General features: G+C 40.5%; 1 long non-coding RNA gene and 1 pseudogene across 3 annotated transcripts in view; one reads left to right on the top strand and one right to left on the bottom strand.

Annotated features, from left to right (window-relative positions):
• Positions 1-26,811, bottom strand: part of LOC150051893 (uncharacterized) — a 52,417-nt gene extending 25,606 nt beyond the window's left edge. For 2 of the 3 annotated variants that reach the window (XR_016538456.1, XR_016538458.1), the window contains exons 1-2: positions 26,724-26,811; positions 22,227-22,462 (exon numbers count right to left, since the gene is read on the bottom strand). This is a non-coding gene — a long non-coding RNA (uncharacterized LOC150051893). The remainder of the gene's footprint in view (positions 1-22,226; positions 22,463-26,723) is intronic. The other variant, XR_016538457.1, reaches the window with a different exon arrangement.
• LOC150051894 (tubulin-specific chaperone A pseudogene) lies at positions 9,315-9,736 on the top strand (annotated as a pseudogene).
• Positions 26,812-27,795: the final 984 nt, after the last annotated feature.

The following is a 27,795-nucleotide window of genomic DNA, read 5'->3' as shown; positions in this document are numbered from 1 at the left end:
CTCATCAGTGGCAAAAGCCGCAGCAACAGCCAACACAAGAGTTTCTTATGTGCCATTTTAGACCCAGTATCTGCCATCATCAAAGCTTCCTGTCAGATAAATGTTAACTGTACCTAAAAGGGAGATAATATCTCCCTGACAGAATTCTCATGAAGATTAGAGATAATTATGCTAATTTCTCAGTGTAGTACTTGATATTTTGCTCAAGTTCAAGAAATAGTAGTATTATGTCATTACTCTATTAATCAGCATACAGGAACAGCGTGAACCAGGCACTACCTAGAACAGGTAGTCATATATTAGAAGTCTTTGTAGCTTTTTATGAAGCTTCCCTAGTACAGTGTGCACATTTTCCCAGTAGAGGAGGGGAAAGGTCAGTGTGGGTAGGTCCCATGTCGATCACTGCTTCAGGGAGCCACGCCTGCTGCCCAGGACATAAATGAACACTCTCAACATAGGAGAAGTGTTGAAATGAAGTCCCCTTGCTGATTAAAACCTTAAAGGGAGAAACTTGAAAATGTGCTGTCAAATGGGGAGAATGGCAAAAAGTCATTTGCAATATGAACTCCAAGACTACAGCCATTTTTCCTAGGGGAAGATAAAACCATGTCCCATTGTAAGCTAATTTCCCCCCTCCAAAACCAGGACATGAACTTGGTACCTGATGCTTTTTCTCACTGGCTGGAAGTCTTCCATTTGAGCTACACCTCTAACCTCCCTTAAGCAGATTTTTTTCCTAAGTATAGTGTTTCACCAAGCTATGGTGGTGCACACCTATAATCCTAGCTATTTAGGAGACTGAAACCTGAGGATTGTGGTTCAAAGCCACCTTGGTCAGAAAAATCCATAAAACTCTGATATTCAGTTAACCAGCAAAAAGCCAGAGTGGAACTATCGCTCAAGTGCTACTCTTGAGTCAGAAACAGATAAGCAAGATTATAAGGCCCTGAGTTCAAGCCCAATATGAGCAAGATAAATAAATATGTACATACATAATACAATGAATAAACTTATTTACAGTTCTAATGGCTCACAATTCTATTTCCTCCATGAATACTATATAAGTCTTTGCCTTCTTTAAAATCTTTGAACAACTAACATCTCTGTTTTTGTATCTCACATGTACACTCTCGAAAGGGAGAAACTGAATACAGTTTTCTCACTTATAACCTGCTTACATACTGAGGTCACGTAGTTCCTCCTGGTAGACCAGCTGTTCCAAGAACAGCATTGTCACATGACAGAGATTGTGGTAATCCAAGAGCTATCCATCTTGGATTGTATCCTCAGCAGGAGCTCTGAGCAGGACCAAATGGTAGTGTTGCTTCACAAAGGTCCTGGGAGTACCCCACTAAAGAAGAACAGTAAGCTGCCAGCTGGTTGGCTCCAGCCCAAATGCATTCCTAAAGCCACTATAACAAATTTGGAAGCTTAAAAAACAAGAATTTGTTATTTCACATTCGGGAAGCCAGAAGTTTGAAATCAGGGTGACAGCAAGCTCACCATCTTCCGGAAGGCTCTAGAGGAACATCCTTCCTTGCCTCTTCCAGCTTCTGGTGGCTCCAGGTGTTCTATGGATGGCGGGGGAGGAGGGACTAGTACAGTGCTCTAATCTCTGCTCCAGTTCCTAGTATGTTCTTCTCCTCTGTAGTCTTTTCTTCTATTTCTTATAATGTCACTTGTCACAGGATTTAGGGCCTATTCAGATATTCTAAGACAGCCTCACCTCCAGCACTTCATCTTAGGTCTGCATAGGTCATTGCAAGGCATATTCACAGGCTCACAGGATTAGGATGTACCTATATATGTTGTTATTTATTTGTTTCTGTTTGTAAATTTATTTTTGTTTATTTTGAGACAGAACCTCTCTGTTTAACTCAGACTGGCTTCAAACTTACAATCCTGCTAAGTGCAGTGATTACAAGTAACACCCACCCCCCCATCCCCTTCACCCCCCACCTCCGGCCACTACAAGACAATGAATACAACCTAACCATAGATGACCTAGATCATCCCAGGAACTTGACAGATATTTTTTAAGTGTGTTAACAACTCAATACTGATACCAGTTGGGGTTAAAAAGACTGAGAGAAGAGATCTAGCCACAATCGAAGATATAAATTATGTCAAAGTTCGAACTGAGCTTAGACTTCTGTCATGACAGGCTAGCACTTATGAACGCAGGAAAACTGAAATTCAGGCACACTTGTCAAAATCAGCAAATTAGCTTGAATTCAAGAACTAGCCTAAGACTTCAGACTCCCAGGGCATACAGAGCTAGTAACACTTCATTCTGTCGCCTTCTAAATATCCTTCACCAGGTATAGAAGTAAAGTCTCAGAAAGCCAAAGGAAGATCCAAGAAGAGAAAAGGAGAGGGTAAGAATAGTTTATGATATATTTTATCAAAGCTAAAAACAGTTGGTGATAGGATCAATTTTTAAAAATATCCCCACCTTTTCCTATAAATTTCCCAAATAAATACTGTTAACTGGTCAGAACAGGGAAATGTCTGGAGCCCAGCTTGATATTCGTAGTCTATAAAATGAGATTCAAAGGCATCCTAGAACTATAAGAGTTCTCCACAATTTCTTGGAGCTGCAGCAAAGCCAGGGGAGAAGTGTTAAGAAAATACACACACACACACACACACACACACACACACACAGACACACACACACACACACCCTACTTTATAGGTACAGCCTGATCTATATTCTCTGAACTCTCCTGGTTTTGCTATAAATGGCAAATTGAAACAAAAGAAAAAGAAAGAAGGAAGGAAGTTCTGTTCCATTAACACCATCTTCCGTACTGGTCCTTGGTTGCCATGACAACCCCCACGTGCTGCACTCCTCCTCTTGATTTCCATGCTCACCATTGACAGTGGGGAACATTGTCTTGCTTGGGCCTCCCATTGATGAAAACCTCACCAAAACAGGCCTTGGAATGGGATTTACTTTAAAATAGTTATAGTTTTAGAGATTTCAGTCAACGTTGTCATTCTTTGGAAGACTTTGAAACTATGATTCTCTGGATTCTTTACAGGTTCTGATGCTAGAGCCTAAATTCCTACAAGGCTATTTGATATACTTGAAATTAGTATTTGAGGACTTCTTCCATGTAGCTTCTGGGATTCCTGAAGTAGAATCCCTTCCTGCTTCCCCTTTTCATGGCACCTTCCCTAGGACACTTGAATTTGAATGCTTTCTTTAAACCAGCTGGTGTCCTTTCAACAGAGTGTGCCATTTGTGTTGCAAGAACTATTCAAGCATAGGCAAGCAGTCATTATACCTAACTTCCCCCAAACAAGGACCCACATTATTTCTGAAAAGAGTTTGAGTTCAAAATATTCCATTGGGATTTCTTTGTATTGTCCCCCTCCCCACTGCTTTGACTTTCCTGTTAGAATTGTAGCACCTACCCCCTGGATACCTCTTTCTTCTTAGAACCAGGCAGCTCCCACTTTTATATTGGGCTTAAAGTCAGATACTAAAGCAACTAAAAACAATACACACATCTCTGCATGGACATGATGATTTTGTTGATCTCAGAGCAGATCCTCTGCCGAAAGAATGATTTCGAGGCTATAAAGGTTTTAGTTGAGTAGCTACATTAGAAATGACATTGAACTTACATTTTTACTCCTCTCCTCTGAACTCCTCACTTCTTAAAAGATCTGATTATGGAAAAATAATATAAAGAAGTATGTAGGAAAATGATTTCTGGAATTGTAAAGAATGGTTTGCCTTAATTTGTGTGAAGTTCTTTGTATCTGACATGTAGTAGGTGCTCAACATAGGCTGGAAAGGAGAGAAATCAGTTATCTAGCCCACAGGTCTCAGTCTCTGCATTTTGTTTTGTGGTCTTTACAGAGCCCAGATGATGTATAAATCCTCTCTCTGATGCATTTGGGTTTCACTTGCATACTCAATTATCCATTCAGAATGCCTGTTTAGTTTTCCTGCAGTGCTATTTACATGGGTAACCTCAGCTCTCTGTCAGTTCAGAATCTTATCCCTCACCCAAATTTTATTCAACAGTCAAATATTACTCTTATCATTAGCAGTTCAACACACTTTTAATATTGAGCCTTGACGGCTCCTTGTGGTATAGAACAAATGCTGTGATCACTCAGGAAAGAATACTCTCCTGTAGTATTTTTCTGTTGGCTGGAGTGACTCACATAATCTCAGTTTTATCAAAATCTTGCAGCATTCTTTGTTACAGGTAAGATACAGGTCATTTCAATGCTGAACAGGTTCACTAAATGACATCTTAATAAAATCCAAGGAATAACTCTCTTGTTTTGTGGAATTGTAATCAAGCTAACACTTTTTCCAAACGCTACTTTCTATTTTATTTTTTATTTTGGTTTTGGTAGTGCTGGGGTTTGAGCTAAGGGACTGATGCTTGCTGGGCTGGTGCCCTACCACTAGAGTCATGCCTCCAGCCTTGCTCTTTTGCTGAAGATGGAATCTTGTGGAATTTTCTTTCCCAGCTGACTCTGAATTGTAATCCTCCAGCTTCCTGAGAAGCTAGGACTACAGGCATGAGCCACTGGTGCCTGGTCTTGTCCACTTTTGAAGAATGAATAAATGGACAGAGAATGCATGTACCAACTGGGCACCAAGTAAAATAGAGACCTGAAAATTACTGTGTTCCTGTTCTAAATAAGAAATCAATCAATCAGTCTCCTTTCCATCAGCAAATCTTTCTTTGTCAATGATCTAAATGCACAGCTTTTTTGTTTGCTTTTGTATAATGCATCAGAATTCTCACATACTGGGGTATCTTATGTTCTTTGTGACACAGATTTAAAAGTAAATGCAATAAGCTTCCTTTAGCTTCTTACAAGAGAGCCGTTGGAGAGACAAAAAAATCACATTTTTCAAATAAAACTTGGATAAGCAAGAGGAAAACAAAATGGTTCTATTAAGAGGAGGGAAAATCTGGGAACAGCAGAAAGGCACTGCATTTTTCTTAGATCCAGGAAATAATTGAAAGCCATGGTATTTCCTTTCAGGACACAAACTTTCAGCCTAATTTACAGAATTCAATTTTATTATTCTATGTTGGTTACAGAATAATAGCAACACTAACTGGTTTTATGCTTTCATGTTTCATGAAAAAAAGTTTTTGTATTGATTTTTGGGGGAATGAATCTACATATTCTCAAATAGCAATATATACAACATATATTATTATGTAGTATATATTCCAATATGTGAATAAATATTCCTATATATGTGTATGTATGTATGTATGTACATATGTATGTATGTATCTATGTATCTCATCTATCTATCTATATGTTAAGCTAAAACACTGTTCTTTATTCCCCCTCAACTCTCCACCTTCCAGCTATCAAGGATAGACTGTAGGGTAAAGTAAAGGTCAGTTGGGACAAGGTCTAAGACCTGGGCCCAGGCAGAAGTGAAAGAAGCACATTGGAGAGGGAGAGGTGGAATGGGGATGTAGTTACCAAAAAGGCTTGGGTGTATTCAGGTGTGGAGTATGGGTGCTGTGATGGCCCCTCAGCTCCTGCAGAATGAAGTTGGAGGAGACAGCTTCCTTGGGCAGAGGACATCACTTAGGGAAGGACTCAGCTAGGAGCTAACACTTAGAGCATAAGTGACATAAGGCAGATTGCCGGGGCAAGTTAATACTGAGAAGTTCTGCGAATGGTACCTACCACATGAAAACTTAAGCAACTTGCTCATGCCACTGCATGATTATCAAGCACCAGTTCTCAGTCATACACAGACCTCTCTCTTTTTAATAACTGTTTAATATTTTTGAACCCCAAAGGACATGGTGGATCCATGATTTCTTTCTTTTAATTTAATGTTATTGTCAAGGTGATGTATAGAGGTATTGCATACATAAGGTAATGAGTACATATCTTAATGAACATTTTTACCATCTTCCCTCATTTTCTCCCACTTTTCCCCCCACACCCCCCAAGTTATAAAATTCATTTCCAGCATACTGCCTTGTGAGTATCACTGTCACATTGATTCACCCTTTGTCCTTTGTTTCACCATTTTGTTGTTCCCCTTCCCTTTCCCAAATCAGATAAACATATATACAAGACACAGAGTACCAAAATCAAATACAGTGACAACAAGGGATAAACTAAAGGATGAAAAGAAAACAACAACAACAAAAAAAAGCGATTTCACACAGTACATTAAAAACAACTAAGAAAAACCTCTCGTTTCCATGACTTAGAGTTCATTTCACTTAGCCTCATCTTATGTAGCCATATATCCATAGCTGCTGAGCTATTGTGATCCTCTCCTAAGACCACCCATACTAATTATTACAAATGAGGGAAATTATGGAGTCTGTGTTTCTTTGGGTCTGGCTTAGTTTACTTAACGTGATTTTTTTCTAAGTCTTTTCATTTCCTTAGGAGTGGGGTGATGTTGTTCTTTGATGGGTAGCATAGAATTCCATTGTATATATGTATGTATGTATATATATATATATCACTTTTTCTTGTGGATCCATGGTTTCTTGAGAATTCTTTTACTACAGTTCATTTACGTAATTTCTTGTTTCTCAATTATTAGTAATATAGCAAACTCTTTTATATGAAAAACTCTTTTACATGTTTCTTTCTTTACTTGGGATAATGTAGGATAGATTTCTCCAAATGAAATCATTTGATAAAGAATAAACACATGTAAGTTCTTGTCAGGTACTGTGGTTGGCTTTGAGAAAAATGTGTATCCATCTATGGATCTCAGCACCATAAAATGAAAATCTTTTTCTCTCCAACCCCAAAGCAATACAAATACTTAAAATCTTTTTGCCAGTAATATAGGCCACAACAAGAGTTTTCTTGTTTTAGTTTCCTTTACCATCAACTCCTGAGAAATTCAACCAATTTTCTTCTTAACCACTTAACATATCCGCTTTTGTGACTTGTTGTTGAATTGTCCATTTCCACTGGCTTACTTAATTTATTGACATATTTCTTTTAATCTATATGTTGTAAATTGGCTTTACTAATGTCTTACTTTCCTCTTAGCCTTTTGAGGATGCTTCTTGAGCTACAGAGGTTTGGATACTATGGCTCAAATGCCAATCTTTAGAGAACCTAGACTCCGAGTTCAGGGTATATAGGAGATACAAGGACAAAGCTACTGCTCGTTATATTCTGATGCACAGCCCACTTCATCCTCAGAACTATAAATTCCCTTAACTTCCCATCTACCTAGAGCAGGCAGCTTCTTTTTGTCTTTCCTGTTTTTCTTTTCTCCATCAACCTTGGTTATTGAAATCATAGACAATGACTATTCTTCAGTTTCATTTTTCATTCTCCCCTCCTCTTCTTTCTGAGGTGATTTGCTCTTTCCATTTCTTCCTGGATATGGAATGACATGGCTTCTGGTTCTAAGCAACTGCTGTTGAGCTGTTGGGGCCAGCACAGTAGGAAGAGCATGTCTATATTTAAAAACTGGTATAATACACAATAGCCAAGCAATGGAAACAACCCAGATGCCCTACTACAGATGAATGGATACAGAAAATGTGATATATATATATATATATATATAAATACAATGGAATTCTACATAGCCAAAAGACAAGATAAAATAATGGCATTTGCAAGGGAGTAGATGAATCTAGAGCAAATCATGTTGAGTGAGACAAGTAAAGACCAAAGGAACAAAAGGCGCATGACATCCTTAATATGTGGCTATTAGATCCAAATAGTACAAGAGTGAGGATGCATTATTCACATACCCAATGCTATGGACATGGTATTGGAACTATAAACACAACTACATAGACATAAAAAATTATGACTCTATACACATAATGTTTTATTATATAGATTAGTATATATCTATGACATACAAACCCCCAGCTTAATTTTAATTATGTTCTAAAATCCAAGTGTATATTGATTCCCTTCTTGAATATTTGTTTGTTAAACATGTCATTTGAAATGTGTTGCAAAAATCAATGTTAATAAATTCTTTAATAAAAAAACGGATGTAATTTTCTGCAGATGTAGAGGCATTTAAGGAATGTGTTTCTGTTCATTTGTGTTTGTCTTGTAGTACTGGAGTTTTAAATAATAATTTCATTCTTGTTAGGATGATGCTCTACCACTTGAGCCATGCTTTCCAAACCTTTTTAGCTTTAATTATTTTTTTTCTGGATACAGTCTTGCATTTTTTCCCCAGGACCAATTCCAGACAAAAATCTTCCTACCTCTCTCTTCTTCTGTATGTAGCTTGGATCAGAGATGTGAGTACTGCACATGATTTACTCAGATGATAGTCTCATTACACTGCCTGGCTGGACCCTGAACAATGACCCTCCATATCTCCACCTCCAAAGTGGAGATTTAGTGGATTTTAGACAAAACCTGTCATGTCCAGCCCTAGCACTTGCATCTTAAATAGTACTCATTTCCCATGCCCCTTAGCACAGAGAACATCCTCAGATGTCATTGCTACTTATGGCCCCATATTCTTCATGAGAACCATGTTTCATGGTGTCTGTTTCACAGAGAGACTGCAGGCTCTGTCAGCAGTTGCTGTTGTGACCCTCCCCCAAACCACAAGGAACTTGGATAGGGAGCTTCTGCCTCTTCAGGCACACTAATATCCACCCCATTCCATCTTACTTGTGTTGTGTACTTCATTCAACAAGATCCTGTTTCCAGAGTGCTCACTGCGCATTGTTTGTGGGAAATGGGGATAAAGTAAAATGAACCATTCCCAGCTGTGTCTTGCTCATGAACCTTTCCCCACATATACCCAGAGACTCAAGAAGCGTTATGCCCCATACAGCTCTGGAGAGAGCAACTGCCTAGGGATGAAATGCTTTTTACAGAAAGGTACCTGGTATTCATGGTCTGTCAGCTCTGTCATGCCTTCCAAGAGTGTCTGGTCCTGTGACTCTCAGAGAGGGACTGATTATGGAAATAGTGATAACAATATTATTCATTTAATGAGAATTTCCAGAATTATTCATCCAGTATGGTAGAGAAAGTGCTCAGCAGGCTGACATCCACAAAACAGCTAAGAACTCTGGGCAAATTAAAGAAGAGAGAAAGTATACCATAGACTCTGGAAAGCCAACAAAAGCAGGTGGATTATAGATGGGAGCTAAGACTTGGAAGAGGAATTGCCCAGTGGTTGAGGTCTCTGCTGAGTTGCAATTTTGTCAAGGGAATGGATAGAATAAGAGAAGACTTGCCATCTTCCCAGGCTAAAGAATCAGAGACACAGCTCAGTACTGACATAGTTATAAAGAGTGGAGAGGGGATCTGCTGATGCCTCCCCTGTGACTTCAGCTCCTTGCCCCTCCTTCCCGCGCGCTGCTGAGACCATGGCCGACCCTCGTGTGAGGCAGATCAAGATCAAGACCGGCGTGGTGGAGCGATTGGTCAAAGAAAAAGTAATGTATGAAAAAGAAGCAAAACAGCATGAAGAAAAGATTGAAAAGATGAAAGCTGAAGATGGTGAAAATTATGCCATTAAGAAGCAAGGCAGAAATCCTTCAAGAATCTCGAATGATGATCCCAGATTGCCAACGCAGGTTAGAAGCTGCATATACCGATCTTCAGCAGATATTAGAAAGTGAGAAAGACTTGGAAGAAACCGAGGAATATAAAGAAACGCGTTCTGTACCGGACTCAGTGAAGTTAGAAGCCTGAAACTTGTGTGTACAGTGCTTTTGCGTTAAATCTTGGGGTCCATTCTACAATTCATTGTAACAACTGCTACATGTCTTAGTAATATGAGATTGTGACTTTTTAACTGTTTTACCTTTTTTCATATTTTAATGTGTTAGTAAATGAGCTAAACTAATAAAATTGATTATTTCATATTTTGAAGAAAAAAAAAAGAGTGGAGAAGGAAGCACTTCCCTCTTCAGTAGAGTAAGGATCCAGAACTTCTGTGGATCTATTCTGCATGGCCTCTGATTGATCCCTGATCCCACACATATGAACCTTCCTCTTAGAAAAAGAATTAAACTGAAATTTAAGCTGCAATCCACCACAAGTAAGAAAGTACAATTTTAGTCTAAGAAAATTTATTTTCTGCTTAAAATGTTAGTATTCTTCAGAAGAATAACTGTAATAAAATTTATCCTACCAACACAGTAAAACACAAAAATTCAAATTTTTCTACAAGATAGAATGACTACTTCTTGAAGGTGGTTATAAGACTTAAACAAGATGATTTATTCAGGCAGTGTACTTGACTTACAGTTAATGAGTCACAATCTATATCTCTTAGCTGTGGACCAAGAACAGGAAACACTCACCAAGGGGTTTGCCAAATAATAGTAAACACTTCAAGTTACAAGAGAAAGCACATCTGTCATTACCAGCTCATTTATGCCCTAGAACAAGAGGAATATGAGAGAGAGAGAGAGAGAGAGAGAGAGAGAGAGAGAGAGAGAGAGAGAGAGAGAGAGAGAGAGGGGGAGGGAGGGAGAGAGAGAGGGGGAGGGAGGGAGGGAGGGAGGGAGGGAGGGAGGAGAGAGAGAGAGAGAGGGGGAGGGAGGGAGGGATGGAGGGAGGGAGGGAGGGAGGGAGGGAGAGAGAGAGAGAGAGAGAGAGAGAGAGAGAGAGAGAGAGAGAGAGGGAGAGAGGCATATTAAAAGGCTTATCAACATTCAGATAATTTGTGATCTATCCAAAGAAAAAGATAAAGGAGTTGTTTTTGTTGTTGTTTTTAAACAAATAGTGCATACTAAGAGACCACTTCAAAAAATACAAAGAAAACAAAACAACCACATGTAGGTAGGGACCTGTAAGGGATAGAATGAAGAGAAGAGCAAGGACACTTATGAGAAAGGTAGTAAGCAGTCTAGGGTTTGAGAGTGTGGGACGATAGGTTTAGAACAGGCCCTTGGGATAGCTACATTTCCCTGTTATGGTGAAGTGGTGATGTTTGATCATGAAAGACCTCTAGGCTCTTCAGCCCCCAAGCTCTCTGTTCCTTTATTCATCAAGAGAAGATCAGATCATCAGAGGGAGAAGAGGCAGCTTGCACCTATAATTCTACCTACTTGGGAGGCTGAAATTAGGAGGCCTAGTAGATGGAGCCAGCCCATTCATACATGAATGACCCTTTCTCCATAAATACCTAAGCATGGTGGCACAAATCTATCATCCTAGCCATGGAGAGGGCTGGATTGGGGGACTGTAGCTCCACACAGTATAGGCAGAAGAGTGCATGAAACATCATCTCCAAAGAAGACACTCTACGTAGTGGTGCATTGTCTGTTATCCTGGCTGTGGTGGGGACAGTAAACAAGTAGATTTTAGTATAGACACATGCCTAAGCAGGAAGCAAGACTCAATCTCAAATATAACCACCTCAAAAAGGACTGGAGGTGAGGCAGAGCAGATGAGCATCTTGCTACCAAGTAGCACAAGGCTCTGGGTTCAGACACTAATACAATGAGAGAAATACAATGGGAAGAAAAAGAAAGCAAGGGTGAAGCTGAATCCTAAGTGACCATTATCTTCAGTGGGTAAATTGAAAATTTGAATGATTAGCCATGTGCTTTAGAAAAATCACCATCCTAATTCAAGACTAAGGCCTGCAAAGCAGAGAGCAAAGTTCAGTCTTCCTCCAGTATTATCTACCTGCAGTGAACAACAAAGGACAGCTTGGTTGAGTGAATGAATTTTTCATGTTGAAATCAAAGTAATGCCACAGCAATGGAAAGTCTTAGCAAAAGGTCATTTCATTTCCATTGACTTTAGAGTTGCCACCTTAAAGTATCTCAGAAAGCAAATCCTTTTCTTGGACCTAGTGTGATTCTTGTTTCAGTAAAAGGTGGCAGGCTGGTGACAGATAGAAGTGTTACCTCTCTGTGTTTACTCAAAAGGGTTTTAATTTCTTGGTGCCTTCTTGATATTTTTTCCTGCTAAATTATGTATTTTCTACAATTATGATAGTTATAATTGAGCTTTTATGGTACAAGGTATACCAGGGTACCGTGTTTGTTTGCTAGGCAGGTGCTTTACCACTTAAGCCACATTTTAGCCCCTTTAGTTTGTTTTTGTTTCTTTGTTTCAATTACTTTTCAGTGAGGATTAAACACTTTGCTTAGGGCTGGCCTCAGACCATGATTCTTCTGCATCTCCTACATAGCTAGGATTACAGGTGTATAGGCCATCACACCCAGTTTTTCTGTTGAATGGTGTTTTGCCCAGGCTGGCCTCAAACCATCATTCTCTGGATCTCTGCCTCCTAAGTAGTTGGGATTATAAGCATGAGTCACCACTTAGGTTTATAATATTTTATTGCCTTGTGCCAATACTGTCATAATCACATTACAAACATTACTTTGTTTAGTCTTTGTAACGATACTCTATAGTGGAAATTATTGTTGCTACCATCAAGTTACAGATGGAGAACTTTAATCCTAAAGATACCAAAAACTTGGTTTGAAGGATAGTCAGCTAGGCAGCAGATAGCAACTAAAGGCAGCAATATGAATTTGTGTGTGTGTGTGTGTGTGTGTGTGTGTGTGTGTGTGTGTGTGTGTGCTGGTCCTAGGGCTTGAACTCAGGGCCTTGAGTTGTCCCTGAGCCTTTTTGCTCAAGGATAACATTGTTCCTACCACTTGAGCCACCTATCTGCTTTTAATAGTCTCATGGACTTTTAAAAACGGCCCAAGCTGTTTTGAACCATGATCCTCATATTTCAACCTCCTGAGTAGCTAAGATTACAGGCATGAGCACCAGCGGCTGGCTAGCCATATGAATTTAGTAGTTGTTCTTAGTCATTGTCTACCATTGTCTACTGCTGTTCCCATGTGGTTTCCCCATCCTTGATATTCAGAGGACAATTAGAGGAAAATGGCAACTCTATCTTTACCACATATTAAAGACAATTTGACAATACATTGCCGATTTATTCATTCAGCTAGCAGATTATCCAATTGTGATGAGAGCCTGTTCCATGCAAATGTGCTTACAAATGTTAAAAAAAGAGAGAGAAATAGTTTGTGTTTCCATGAACTTCTGCAATTCCTCATTGTGGCAGCAGCATCTGGTGCTGTGTGGGTGTTGAGCAAATGCTTGTTAATTTGTGGCTCACACTGGTCATAGAACATAATTATATAAATATTATCATTAATTATGATTGTCACAGATGAGAATTCCATATTAAACAATGAGTGCTATTGGAACATCTGTGTATGGCACGACCCTGGCAGAGCTTCAAAACAAATGACCTTTGCAAAAATCTAGGAAAGTGTGGCAGAGATAGATAGAGCCCAAGGGCAAGTCATTCTGTTCTGCCCTGGAATGCCAGAAGATATTTAGTTTTTACTTCGAGTATTTTCATTTTTTGCAGAATTTATCAAGACATTTCTACTTTTTACTCTCCTCAAGTTTGCCCCATTCAGAAAAGCAACAAGGAGATTAAAAGCCACCACTCCCCCTGCCTGCCATCCACACTTGATATGTCAGCCTTTAGGATCTGGGTTAATCTCTGCTAGAAAAAGCTTGCTGCTGAACTAGGACCAAAATAATCACTAATGCACAATGTTCTAGGCCTCAGTGTTCCAGCCCCCTCTTTTCCTTTCATGTTGAATTCACAGCCTTAACTAAGTGGCCCTTCCTAGAGCCAGCCTTGTGACTAATGGGCCTTTGATCAGGTTTTGCTTCCTGACAGCTGTATGTACAAATGAATGTTTATCCCAATCAAGCAATGAACATCTATTCTTTGTACCCTCTGACTGCTGTGCCCTCATCTCAAAGGAACCCCATTGTTCTAATGTCAGGGACAATATCTTCTCATTTGGAAGAGCTCTGCTTGCTGCTCAAGAAGGTGCAGTTTAGGATACTCTGAAGAAAAAAAATGAGCAAGACTTGAAGAAGCTTTTTCTAGAATCTGCTAGTGTGCTCTAATATGGATACAAAAATTTTAACACCTGCAACTACCAGTATGCAAGGCAGTTCACATTCATGACTTCATTTATCTGCACAGTCATCTTGGGAGTTAAGTACTATTAGCTCCGTGACACCGAGAAGGAAATTGAAAATGGAGTGCTGAAGGGCCTGCTTTGATGACTTGTCAATGATCGTCACAATTCCAAGAGCCCAACTCCAGTTCTAAGTGACTCCAACATCTAATTTCCCCACTACCTGGTATAGCCATTATTTATTTCTCAATACTAACACTAGTACTGGGCTTGAGTCCTAGGTTTTTATCCTTTTAGGCTTGAGTTTTTAGCCTTGTTCTGTGGTCTTGAATAAACACCCTATATCCTCCTTCCTTTATTATAGTACTGAGGACAAAATCCAGCACCCTGCACATACTAAGCATCCTCTAAACCACTGACCTACGTCCTCAATCCTTCCAACTCTTTATAATTCAGAGTGCTTCATCCTCAGTCAAGACCTGCCTGCACCCCTCTGCTTGTCTCTTAGGGCTATTGTGAACTGCTCTGCCACATGCCAAAGTACTGTAGGAATGTGTGATGGGCTCTTGGCATGCTTGTGCACTATGTGGCTTTTCCTGTTCCTGCGACTCCATGTTGCTTCTGCCTTGCTGATTCTCCAAAAGCAACATTCATGTATGCTTTGTCAATAACAGATTTGTTTTCATTATTAGGGATAATTCTGTCTGGAAGTTGGAACAGGAATGGCAATTGAACATGCTTTCATGGGAATTTCAAAGATTCCATTTTTTCTTGGGGAACAAAGAAATAGGAGCCAGTGGAACAGCAATTAAAGCCATAGTTTAAAAACAAATGCTTTTATGGCAAAGATGATATCATGCAATAGTTGGAATTTCTTCTGTTTTCTCAGGCTAGTAGAGCTGGGGCAACTCTCTGAAGTCCCACGCCAGCTGTCAATGTCTGTTCCAGAAGCTTCCACTCCCATGCATTTCTGGCAACTTCTCTCCAACCCAAACCTGTTGTACTTAGCTCCCATTAGAACCCATTAGAGCACCCCGAGGGTGCCCTGTCTGATTTCTGCCAGCTGGGACTCATGAGCGTCAGAGGACACCAGGCATTCTTAGGCATAGACCCAGTGAAGCTGCAAACAAGTTCTTAAATAAATCTCTCTATACAAATGCTCAAAATACACAGTAGACAAAAGGCTAAAATAACCTCATGTCCATCAACAGATGAGTAGATTTACAAATTGTACCCTACCTTTACAATGAGGAATTATCCTTCCTTCAAAGTATTGTCACATACTATAAAGTAGATGTACCATGAAACATGCCAAGAAAGCCCTCACAAAATATCTCCTATTGTATGATTCTGTCTATATGAAATTTTCAGAATAAGTAAGTCCATGGAAGCAAGGCAGCACATTGGTAGTGACCAGAGCCTGAAGAAGTGAAATGAGAAATGACTTCCTAATTGGTAAGGAATCTTATTTTGGAGTGAAAATGTTTCAGAAGTAAATATAAATGATAGCTATGGAACATCACAGATATCCTAAATGCCACTGAATTATTAACTTTAAAACTATTGTTATTTTGGATCTATAATATTTCCCAAAGGCTCCTGTGTTGAAATATCAGTCCACAAAGTACCATTGTCCAGAGGTGACTGGTTGATGATGATCTCTTGATGGGTTTATTAATGGATTGTTGCTACACCTGGGAGGATTATGGCAAGTTGGAGAAAACTAAGAAGGGAGGACCTAGTTAAGAGACTGGGTCCTTGTCAGGAAAGCCCAGGAAGGTTATGATTCCAGCCCCATACTCTGTCTCTTTCTGTTTTCTGGCTGCCATGAGGGACTGTTACATATCCCTATCGCTGCTTTCCCTCAGTGCCAAAGTGATGGAGCCAGACAACCATGGACTGAGCTGTGAACTGAACCATGAGACAAAAGGAGCCTTTTCTCCTTTATGTTGTTTGCTCAGGTATTTTGTCACAGAAAACTGACTAATAGTGGTTACTCTGAGTGTGTGTGTGTGTGTGTGTGTGTGTGTGTGTGTGTGTGTGTCTATGTTTTACTAAGAATTGAACATAGGACTTCTCCCTTGTGAGGCAAATGTATTACCACTTGAGCTATGCCCCAACTCTTTCCACTTCTCAGGTAGGATCTCAAACTAAGTTTACTTGAGCTACCCCTGGCCACAGTCCTCCAACATCTACATTCCAAGTAGCTGGTGTTATAGGTATGCACCTTCATTTCTGGTCTCACAGTGAAAATGAATTTTGGAACTTCTTCTGCAATGCATAAAAAACAAAGATGGGTTGACGGATAAAGTACAAAGAGTAATTAACTGAACAGTCGAGGTGTTGGATGCGTGGAAATTATTCCACTGTGGAAGTTAATGTTTCAGCGTAGTTGAACATGTTTATAATAGGATGTTAGAATACTAGAAAAATAATAAAAACTTAGTAGCCTGGTAGAAAATAGGTTCCCACTCCCCTCATCTTACATCCCAACAAGACCTTCCTCTTTTTGTTTTGTTTTGTTTTGTTTTGTGAGTCATGGGTCTTGAACTCAGCCTGGGAGCTGTCCCTGAGCTCTTCAGCTCAAGGCTACCTCCCTACCCTGGAACCAAGTCCCACTTCCCATTTTCTAGAGGTTAACTGGAGATAAGAGTCTCAGGTCCTTTTGTGCCCAGGTTGCCTTTGAACCTTGATCCTCAGATCTCAGCCTCCTGAGTAGCTTGGATTACAGGCTTGAGCCACCACACCAGTGTGGGAACTTGTCAGGGTAAATTTGATGAGCAGGGTCCCAGCTCCACCTTAAGGTCCTTCATTCATTGATAATGCCACCTTGCATGATAAAATTGCTCTTACTGAGAGGGCTGTTTTGCCTAGTGGTAGAGTATGCAGGCCTGGTATGCAAGGGGACCCAGGTTTGACTCCTGTGTACAACATATACAGAAAATTTTTAAAAACTGCACTTACATATCTGCAGCATGCACACCATATTCTGTGCTTGGTGATTAATATCAATGAGTTTTTTAAAACCCACAAAATGGGGCCTGGTGCGAATGGCTCACTCCTGTACACCTAGCTACTCTAGAGGCTGAAATCTGAAGATTTCTGTTCGAAGTCAGCTCCAGTAGGAAAGTCCACAAGACTCTTTGATCTAACCACAAGAAGTGTATCTGTGGGTCAAGTTGGAGAGCATTAATCATGAGCACAAAAGTTTGAGAACAGTCCTTAGGCCCTAAGTTCAAGTCCCAGGACCAGTGTATGTATGTGCATGTGTACATACACACATCATAAAAATCAATGAAACACAGTTAAGCGAAGTAAATAAATTGTTCAGATTATACTTAACCATAGTTTTTTTTCTAATTGTATTTTATTATCAGGATAATGTATAGAGGGATTACAGTTACATTTGTCAGGTAATGGGTACATTACTTCTCGAACCTTGATACCCTTTTCATGTTTTTGTTCCCCTTACCCTCTCCTTACCCCCTAGCAGAAACAGGTAATATTTGTTTATTTTCTACTATACATACTTTCATAGTAAAGTAAGCTTGAACTCAAGGCTAGTTCATTTGCTAGGCAAGAATTGAATCACTTGTGCCATAACCTTGATCCATTTGATCCTTTTTGCTTTAGTTTTGTTTCTCAGTCTCATACTTTCACTGGAGTCCACTTCAGACCACAACATCCCTAATAGCTGCAGTTTACAAATGTGTACCCACATCCAGTTTATTTTATTTTATTTTTTTGCGAGCCCTTGGCCATGAACTCAGGGCCTGAGCACTGTCCTTGGGCTTTCTCAAGGCTAGAGCTCTACCACTTGAGCCTCAGCACCATTTCTGGCTTTTTTCTATGTATGTGGTACCAAGGAATTGAACCTGGGTCCTCATGCATGCTAGGCAAGCACTCTACCACTAGGCTAAAATCCAGGCCCAAGTTTATTTTATTTTAATAATATATTTTATTGTGGCCAAAACATTATTGCTTCAATATGTAATCAATATAAATCTTTTGAAGTCCAGTGTGTGCCTTCACACTTATGCAACCCGTCAACATCTCAAATACTGAGTAGCCACATGTTGCTATATCTGTACACAACTAACTGCTTAGCTGGTACAAAGCTTTTCCAATGATTTTCTTATCTTTTCAGAGCCTTTTGTCCTTTAGAAATTTGCTTTTGAGCCAGTAGCAGAGGTAAGTCCTAAGGTGACCCAAAAGCAACCCCCAGATCTCTTAAGTCAAATGAGAGCAGAAAAAGCCATATGAACAAAGCCCCAGCACTAGGCAAATGTGCAAAACTAACCTTTTAGTCCATTAGTGAGATATGGTCTGAAGTCATCATCTTGAGACACACAAGCTAAATAACATCCACAGACTCTGAGCTACTTTGTTGATTAAGACAAAAAGATAAAGATGGCAACTTTCTGAGGCTATGTGAAGATTAAAAATTTATGAGCAAGCTTCTATAACAAGTTCCTGGCACACAATACAGTGTTTCTCACTATTGTGATAAACAGCATCACCTTTTCCGTGGCCAGAATTCCTAGTTTTAGCTGCACAAAGGCGTGTTAATATTCTATTTGACTTCCTGTCATTCTCTCATCTCATGGTAAACATTGATGATGACCTAACACACCAGGCATCCTTTACCCCTCAGCACCACAACTTGTCTCTTAGCTTTCTAAACGATAAGCGGGGAGTAGTAAGCGTACAAACCACATGGGGTTTTCTGGAGGATCACATGAAATACATGGAGACAGGGCCTAGCATACAGGAGATCCTAGGCAAGATTTAATGCCTGGAGAAGTAATAGCAAAGACAGTGGTGACTACATTTGCCCATACTGTAGGAAAAGTAGACCTTAAGCCAGTAGGGGTGCTGGCATGTGGGAAGGCCTTCTTAGTGTGTTGTTTGAACACTGGGGCTATAGCTTAGAAGCCTCTTTTGCTCTACTTAGAGGACAAATGCTTTATTCTATTTTACATGTCTTTAGGACTCTGTCCCTCTGAGCAACTCTGTGCTCACATCTACGTTTCAATGACCCTCCCCCTCCCCCCAGTTAGTAAAGCTGTTTCTACCAAACCTTTGTAGACTGAAAAGTCAATAAAAATCCTAAAAAAAAAAATTGATCGCTTATCTATGGGAGAAAATCCTTGCTCCCAAGCTGCTGTTATTTCTTACCGATATAGGTCAGCACGGATAAATGCATGCTGAGCTGCAGCATGGCTCCCACTGGGCACTCTTGGCCTTTGCACAAATAATTATTGAATGAACAAAAGAGATTAGCACTGAAGCAATTTATAGTGAGCTACACAGGAGGTCAGGAAAGCACAGATTAATCTCTAAATTGCCCAGACACGAGGGAGGAAGAAAGAGATAAAGAAAATAAATGGTTGATAACAACGCTGTCACAGAAGGTAGGAGCTGCACGTGCTGAACTAGTGAACAGTTTCTATTTGATTGGGGTGGTTGTTTAGAATGCTCTACTCTATCTCTGGTCCTGTCATCAAAGCACATGGCCTTGGAAGAAATACATATGACAGTTAACGATGACACATGTTCCTTTGTTTCTCTGCTCCGCTTGGCTGGGCCTCACTTTCCTAAGAACTCCAATCCCACCAGAAAAGCCATCACTCACATCCCACCCAAGAAGTGAGTTGACTTCTATGCTTAGTTTGTCAAAGTTGGGAGGGAGATAGGAGGCCCCAAGGAGTGAGTGTCAGTGCTAGGTTGGCTTCCCTGTGGAACCCCAGCTCACCTTTGCTGACTCCCTGGGTACAAGAGAGGGCTTCCATCCATCCTTCCTTCCCTTCTGCACCCCCTTCACCTTGAGGAGGGACTGGGAAGCCACAGATCTGCCCTGTGGAGGATGTCTTGATTATCTGCCTCACTAGGATTCCAATGCCAATTTTAATAACATGGCAACTCCCTTAGTAAGAAAAAGACAATAAGGAATACAATGTGTGTGCAGACACTAGATAAACTGGTATTATTCAGAACCTGTTCGTGTGTGTGTGTGTGTGTGTGTGTGTGTGTGTGCGCGCGCGTGCGCGCACACACACACACACACACACACACACATGCACCAATACTTGGGCTTGAACTCAGGGCCTAGATGCTGTTTCTTAGCTTTTCTGCCCAAGGCTAGCACTTTACCACTTGAGCTATAGCGCACTTCTAGCTTTTGGGGGGATTAATTGGAGACCAGAATCTCACAGACTATTTTTGTCCTGGCTGACTTCAAGTTACAGTTCTCAAATCTCCCCCTCCTGGGTAACTAGGATTATAGGCAGGAACCACTGGGGCCTGGGTCAATGGAAATACAATTCTAAAAACAGTTTGGTAAGAAATACAAGAAGCCAAAAATTCACATTTTCACTTTATTAATACCAGTGTTGTGAATTCATTCCTCCCAGGTTTTTCTTTTTTTTTAAAAGGGAAGTAGGAGTGCTCTGACTATAGTAATACTCATAGCATAATTAAATACCCACCAGTTGCTTAACAGATTGTGGCATATCCACTTAAAGGGATGAATACATTTAATCCAAGCACAGTTGCTGATGTATAGGAAAATTGTAATGGAATATGGGGAAATGGTGTGGGAGAAGACTGGCGAGGAAGGAGAGCAAGGATGTGTATCTGCTCTGCATGGTGAAAGAGAGGCACATGGAGAGCAAAATCTGAGGCACTCAGATGGTGAGATCAGGAGGAGGTCTTTACAAAGATTCTGTAAGGTTTCTGCAACCATTCTTATGAGTCATGGCAAATACAAATAACAACAAAGCAAGGCATCCAGTGATTCATCTTGCCCCCATTTCTCTGGCTTCCCCTGGGTTGCTTAATTTAGTTCTTCTCAACCTGCCAGCAAAGGCACACTACGAAGCCATGAATGGGTCTAGGCCGTCTGACAACGCTGACTAATGAACCCTGTCTACTTTGGATAGCCTTTGAACCCTCTTTCTGTTCATTCCCAGCCCTGAGCTGTCTCACGCTGATGATATAAGGAGTCTGGAACAAGCTACCTAGGTAGAGTGTCCCGACAGAAGATAATTCTTTCCTTTCCCCACTACCCTGCTCCATACTTCATCATGTGCCCCATAACAACTTGGGAGCAGGGCCCTGGCCTCCCAGGTAACCGTACGTAGTTGTGTATCCCAATCCGACTCTTCACTCTCATGCACAGCTGCTCAAAGCTGATTCTTAGGATACATGAAATGATCACCTCCCCCTCATTTCCTCCTCCTGGAGCAGATAAACTAGTTTACTTTGACTGCAGATGCCCAGGCATGAGACTCAGGAAGGTCCACGCCTCAAAAGAAAGTGTGTGTGTGTGTGTGTGTGTGTGTGTGTGTGTGTGTGTGTGTGTGTGTGTGTCTGTGTCTGTGTGTCTGTGTGTGTCTGTGTATACACCAGAATACTAGCAAGTTGATAACCAGACACCCCTTGGTCTGGCATATTATATAGCAACAGTAAACAACCTCTACCTAAAGCATACACCACAAGTCACCTGCTGCTGGCAGTGTGTGGGTTTTAAAGCAAAATCGTTCTTTTCTGTTTCTTTACAACTTAAATCACCTCAGTATTCACTCAGAGCAAAAATCCAAGGCTTGGTTTCAAAACAAAAGAAAACAAAGCAAAAGGAACAAAGGAAAACTTTCGCAAAGTTCAAAATGATTTTGATGCTAGGAGACCTGCACATTTGTTTCAGTCTAGGAAGATAAGTAGAATGCATCTCACACTTCCACACCTGGACTCCACTCATGGAACTCTCAATGGTATTAAGAGGTTAAATCAGACTGGATTTGGTTCTGTTTACTACAGACAGACTGATAACAGACCCAGATTCACCCTCTCCTCCTTTTGCAGCACAAGAGATATGAACACCTCTCCCGGAGGAGCAATAGACAACCCACATGTCTGTGAGAGAAACTTGGGTAAAAAACCCTCTGGGGAGTCTTACTGCTCTGGAAAGCTCGGAGGGGATGAGGTGTCTTTCTGCCCTGCAGTCCACTTGCAAAAGATAAAGAAATAAAAGAGAAAACCAACAGAAAATCTTCCACACCTGGTGTTTGCATGCATGCTTTACGATCAGCCCGTGGAGAAAATGTAAGTGCGTGTGGGCACACTCCCGTGCCTCCTTTGGAAGAGGAGGGGAGATCCCAAATGCACTTGCTAATTGTGTAAGCCACCGCTTCTCCCCCTCCCCCCAGCTGCACGGAAACCCACACATGCACACTCATACCCCAGCCAAGCCCCTGCCCCAGCATCCTGTCCCCAGCTGCAGAGAAATCATCAAATGCTACTCACACGCAGCAGCCTCAGCTTCCCTTTACCTCTCGCCAGCCTGTGCGCTGGCTCCAGTCGCCGCAGCTGCTTCTCCTGTTGCAAGTGAAATGAACCTTCGGCAGAGATGGTTTTTCTCTGGGCTGCTTTGTCTGAGATTCCCCAAATGAACACCGACTCGTTTATGTCATTATCCAAGTTTGATAGCTCCCTTAACACAGGCAGGGCTTTGGGGCTGTCATCTTCTACCGGCTGGGCTTCTGGTGAGAGAAACAACAGACCTGAAACTGACAACTGATCACATCAAAGCACTCCAGGGGATGGCAACCCAAGACTATGAAGTAACACATTAGCTTCCAGCGATACCATACAAAGCCCTAGATCATCTGACTCCTACTGGCCCTGGGAACCTGAACAAGCTGAAGAGACATTATTGATGAACTTACAGCTTCCGGGATGTCTCCAGGTTTAAAACAAAACAACATATGGGCATCATTAAGTTTCGCACCACAGCTTTCTGTGACTTTCGATATTTGATGGTTAAAGTTAAAGTCAAAGATAAGCCAAGGATTGTATAGCTTTAAGTAAACTTGGGATCAAACATGAACTCAATCACTTACTGACTGGACAAGGTCTCAAACCTCTTGGAGCCTCTTTCTTCACCTGTAGTACTTAGTACTTGTAGTACTTAGCTTGTAGAAGTGCTCCAAGAAGCTAGACGGTACATAAGCAATCTCCATGCCTATCCTACTTTCACTCCCCCGCCCCAAACTCCACCCTGTAGCTCTGTCTTTTCACTTTAAGGACCCTCCCATCTCTTAATGAAGGACCTGTAGTCGTATTTTCACACATCAGGATCATTCCAATGTTTATGTTAACTGCTTCCTCAGAGGAAAGAAATTATGATCTTAGCTTACGTAGAGCAGCCTTAATTTCCAGGTCTCAAAAGTGTAAGAGGGCAGTAAACAAGGGCAGATTGCTTAAAATTCATCAGCAAGAAGGTATTGAATTCTGCTTTCCCTTAGACACAGGCTGGAGAAAATAGAATAGATAATACTCTCACTGAAGCTTTTCACCTAGAGGGAGTTGGGGTGTCTCAGAGCATACACATTTTGATAAGGGGACTCAGTAGAGAAATCCATATTTACTTCAAAAGGCAGAAGATAGTCTGTCTGTGGGATGAAAAAAATCCATGATGCTAATACCCAAGTAGACCTCTGAGGTACCCTCATTCTTCCAGTTTCCTCTCATAGGCGGATGAAAGGATGTCATATTTCTGAAGGGAAGTGAAATAGAATGGGAGGATGGAAGGGGAATGGAAGATGGATTGGGTCAGCCAATCATATAGGTTCCTTCGAAGAGCTTAGAAAGTCTCACTAAGTTCCCACAAATATGGAAGCCTCATTGACCGTATGTAGAGAACCCTTTACCAAGCACAGTGTCACTGCATTGTAAGAGTTAAATAAATGTTAGTGACTAATATTAATAATAGCAATATCCAATTAGGAGGAAGACATGAAAACTGCTCTATGTGACCCTCATACTCATTTTATGCAGGTTAACTCATCCAACCCTCATAGATATACAATTACAAAGTTACATGAGAAAACTGAAGTACTCGAATGCAAACAGCCAAGAAGGGGAAGGCTGTTCACCAAGTTCTACCATCATACTATGTGTCATCAGCTGTGCCTATAGATACTGCTTCTCTCTTTTTAGAGTGGATGGAGAGCCCATTTCCTCACCTAAGCTCATGTCCTGACTACTAAGTATATCATTGCAGCAGTCTTTGTTTTTTTTTATCATTCTCAATAACTTCAGTAATTTAATATTTTTATTGTTATTATACAGGTGATCTACAGAAGAGATTACCATTTCAAAGGTCAGGCCATTCTTGAACAAATCGTTGTGAATTTCATACCCATATCTAGCTACCTGCCCATTTACATGTTCCTCTATATAACGAAGTACTCACTAAGGTTGTCAAATGACTTATTTATATCATTCATTCTGCTCATTTCTCTTGAACTCAGCCAGTTGATCTAGATTTTTATTTTTAGTGCCAGTCCAACTTTAACTCAGGGTCTGGACACTATCCCTGAGCTTCTTTTGCTCAAGGCTAGCACTCTACCACTTGAGCCACAGTGCCATTTCTAGCTTTTTGTGTTTATATGGTATTGAGGAATTGAACCCAGGGCTTTATGCATGCTAGGCAAGCATTCTACTACTAAGTCATATTTTCAGCCCTCAATCCATCTTTTTTAGCCACCTCTCAACTAAGTTGCTCTTGATCCTCCATATTGCTGTCCTTGGTCCTTGTCTTTCTTGGCCTGCCAAACATTGCTAGGCATTGTGATCACTTCCCTCCTCTTGGAACCCACATTTCATTGATGTCCTTTTACCCCTCTGGGTGATCCTTCTGAGGATCCTCTCTGGATGACATCTCTTTTCTAGTTATCCAAAAGCAAGCAAGAAAAAAAGGGGGGCTGAAGCCCAGACTCAGGACCCACACAGCCCAAGTCAGAATCCATACTGTACTCAAATAAGTACATGCCATTGGTAAAGCTGATTTATCTATTTTATTATTTTTTTTGCCAGTCCTGGGCTTGAGCTCAGGGCCTGAGCACGGTCCTTGGACTTTCTCAAGGCTAGAGCTCTACCACTTGAGCCTCAGCACCATTTCCAGCTTTTTTCTATGTATGTGGTACCGAGGAATTGAACTCGGGTCTTCGTGCATGCTAGGCAAGCACTCTACCACTAGGCCAAACTCCCAGTCTCTGATTTATCTATTTTCTAAATATACATTTTATTGTTATTATAGAGGTGATATACATCATATAAAATGATACTTTATGAAATAAATGCCAAGAAAAGGAAACAAGTGACTTTTTAGTGGCTATTGTTGCTAGTTTTTTTTCTTTTATCTTATTTGTCTTTGGGAGGGTGAGGGGGCACAGAAAAGGGGGTACAACAGTAAACAAATACAACTGTGGTTCTCCACTCACCATACACCAGATGGAAACTGATTTACCTCTTTCTCCCAGTTTCCTCATTGTAAGATGAAGGTAATGATCATTCTTACCTTATGGGGCTGCCTCAATGGTTAAAGTACTTATATATAAAGCACTTCAAGCCTACCACATGGTAAACCCCCATGGGAGCGAGCTTTTTTTATTATTCATCTTTTCACACTGGGCACCTTATGGCCTGGTCTTTGTATGACTATTCTTGCTGTGGTGAGGTCATTTCTCTCTCACAGCCTAAACAAATGGATAAAGACAGATGAAAATCTATACAGTCTACAGACATTTCCTGACATGGTAGACCCAATGGCCTAATTAGTATATATAATTTTTAGATATTTAATAGGAAAGCTCTAATTGGAGATATCCAAAACAGATCAAATAACTGACTTTTGGGTTTGAATCAATAACCTGCTCTTCCCGCCATTTTCTCCATCTCTGTTAGGGATGATTCCATCATTTTAACTGCTAGATTATAAGGCCTTGAACTTACTTTTGATTTATTTTCCCCCAAACTCCACATCTAGTCTATTATCAAATTCAAACAAAAACTCCCTTGAATAAACGTATGTCCGGACCCATTCCATGTCCTTTGAACTGACTCTCCCCTGTGCTGGGACACTGTTCTCCATGTGCTTTCTTTAATCATTCCCTTACCTTTTCCACTTTCTTTCAGTCTCACTGTCCTAATTACCCTGTTTTACATTGCTTTCTTCCTAACACCCCCTCTTCCTAACTTGATTTTTCTCTGTAATCCTAGTCTCCAAATAACCTACAAGGCACTTCCTATTTTTGCATGAGTTATTTGTCTCCCAAGTCTCCCCTTATGAGAATATGAGTTTAGAGAGTAACTTTGTTTGTTTAATTTTTCTCACTGCTGTACACCCAGTACCTAAATGAACATTTAAGTGAACATTCATTCAATAGATGGCAGGGATATATGGATGAAGGCAAATCATGCAGTTCTCATAGCTTCTGTTCTTCCCAGTGTTCTAGTAGTGTTTCTGTTAAAGCATTGGATAGACACATGGACTCACTTCTGCCCACCAAAGTGATGTTTTCATTTCCTTGTGGCTGGCGGGCCTTATGCCGCATGTCAGTGGCTTTGGGCTTCCTAAATGCCATTACTTGCTAACATTTCTATCAAAAAATACTTTGTGAACTGTGAGTGTATTTTACCAAAGGAAAGAATAGCCACTTTATCCTTTTGAAAAGATGTATTAGAAATCCCTATCGTGGCTGAAATGAGAATCGTGATGTATCATTTGTCCTTGACTGCTCGTTCAGCTATAAGAGGCTGTCTCTAATTCTTTTTAAATGTCCTTTATGTACAGAATTATTTGAGAAAAAGTAAGCAGTGCCCTGGAATAATTGAATTTTTGAGGCATATTGACAGAGTGATGGTTGAATACCTTGAATGACCAGAGACCCTGAAAGTTGTTTGCAACTTGTGAAATGTGAATTCACATTTCAGTCTTTAACTTTTAACAGTTTTTACCTTGAAGAGATGTGAAAACATGTAGTCCTCTCAGGGCAGTGAAGTTCAACCGTCCATGGAAGGAGAACTCATATGAGGTGGCAAAGACCCCTTTCTTAGCAGTCAGGCATTCTAGATTCTAGTCCAGTTCTGTCCCTGATCAGTTAGGTGTCCTTAGAGAAGGCTCATAAATCCCTTGGCCTCTGTTGAATCAACTACACAGGGAAGAGGTTGCACTTACCTATCTTTGTTATTCCTTCCAGGTTTAGGTCTCTGTTAGACAGAGTTCCAGTCTTGACTTTTACAAAGGAAGCAAGTAGTTTATAATTAAACTACGTATAATTAAGCAGACATAGCCCACCTGTTCAATGCCAAAATGTACTCATTCATTCGTTTGCCGCTAGCACACATTAAATATACAACTAGGAGTTAAGCACAATCTTTTCATTAAAGCGATGCATGGTCATTGTGGAAAGTGGAAAAGCACCGAACAATAATGTGATGCTATTGTAGTAGGAAAAACGGGGAGAACTTGACTAAGATGTAGGGATGACTCACTAGAAGATATGACCCTTAAGATGAATCTTAGAGAACACGTAAGAGTTATGTAGAAGGAAAAAGACCAACAAAGTTGGAGTAGGTGTTGCAGATAGAGAAACTGTCACCTGTAAAGGTAAGATAACTGTCTGAATGAGGTCATATTTAACCAGTTGAGGGGTTGGAAGAGGGGTTTGGCTGATAGAATACCAGCCAATGAGCAATAGCATCAGATACTGAATTTTGAGTCCAGGTCTCAGAAAAAAGAAAATGAGATTTTGGAATAAAACTAAGATTTGCTGTTTTAATTTTCTTCTGCTATCCTTCACAAATGTTCAGGCTCTTATTTTTATTCATCTTGATGATAAAAAGGGAAACCGATATTTCAAAATCTGTGCCATGGCATTGTCTTCTTACCAACATGAGATGTGGGGATGGTCCTTCCATTTCCTCGCTCATGCCTTCCATCTTTCTGCCATCCTTTGTCTCCTCCCTCAGCCCTCATTATTCTGCTAAATTTGTAGATATAATTGGGCTTTGTGTACATGATCTCAAC

This window comes from Megascapheus bottae, chromosome 17, assembly GCF_031878675.1.
Source record: "Megascapheus bottae isolate mThoBot1 chromosome 17, mThoBot2.hap1, whole genome shotgun sequence".
Taxonomy (NCBI): Eukaryota; Metazoa; Chordata; class Mammalia; order Rodentia; family Geomyidae; genus Megascapheus; species Megascapheus bottae.
The sequence above is the reverse complement of the archived record's forward strand: the minus strand, read 5'-3'. Positions and strand labels throughout refer to the sequence as shown.